Source organism: Teleopsis dalmanni, chromosome 1 (genome assembly GCF_002237135.1).
Source record: "Teleopsis dalmanni isolate 2A chromosome 1, ASM223713v2, whole genome shotgun sequence".
Classification (NCBI taxonomy): Eukaryota; Metazoa; Arthropoda; class Insecta; order Diptera; family Diopsidae; genus Teleopsis; species Teleopsis dalmanni.
Genome location: NC_051846.1, coordinates 29,461,073 through 29,462,174, shown reverse-complemented (window position 1 = coordinate 29,462,174; position 1,102 = coordinate 29,461,073).

The window sequence follows — 1,102 nt, the reverse complement described above, 5'->3', positions numbered from 1 at the left end:
TTATTGAGAATGGCTTTCTTTCTCGTAAAGCATGCACCGAACAGCTATCTTTCAGTTCCACCGTCTTGCATAAATTTTTAGGAAATTTTAAATCGATTTCTTCAGTACTTCAGTCACAGTTCAGTAAAAAATGATGATGCTTTAAAACTCTTATTTTTTTAACTGTTCGGTTGCTTAAAACTTTGCAAAAGAGAAACATAAATTACTGAACTTAAATGACCTCAAATTCCAAACAAATTTGCTGTGTAATTTTAAAATGTTTTCTTTATGGCACTCAAAATCTATTAAATTATTGAATCAATATCTTAAAACCCACATAATCTTATCGGATACAATGCACAACTATGACAAAACTTAGTGTTTATTTTGATATACTGATATATACTTAAAAACCTAATATAAGCTCCAAATAAATTTTTATCACAGCAAATATATATCATTTAAAACTTAAGTGCTTAGATTTCTTAATAGCACCACAAGTCATCACAACAATTTCTAAAGTAATAAAAACTGTTCTGGTATGACTTAATGGAATACGATTACTTGCTTTACAATTAACTATCATTAAAACATATTTTAAACTTCAGCTATATTTAAAAGTTTATTTAAATGTGTAATTATTCCATTACGTACAAAAATCTAAGCTCAATTGATACGTAGCTCATCCCTTCAAAATTGTGTGTCCTAATCCATCCCACCAAAATGATGTGTCTTAAACTTAGATTTATTTCCTTAATCTGTTACTTTTCTATAACTTATTAATCGTTATTTTCCTGATCCATCCCACCAAAATGGTGTGTCTTAAATTTTAAGATAGTCTAGATTTATGCGCTTCTGTTACTTCTCTGCACTAAACCTTAATATCTTAATGTACTCCATTTCAAATCCGAACATCAAAATCCCTTTAACATGATAAATCGAATGTGTGTTCTACTATCTGCAACTAACGAGGTCACACAATAGACTACAAGAATAGCTTCACAATTTTGAGTTCCATCTATTCTCTTTATGTTTTTTACCACAAACTCAGATACGATAATTTTCTTAAACCTATGTGTATTTTATTCTATCTTTTTTATTATTTTCTACTGTAATATATTGT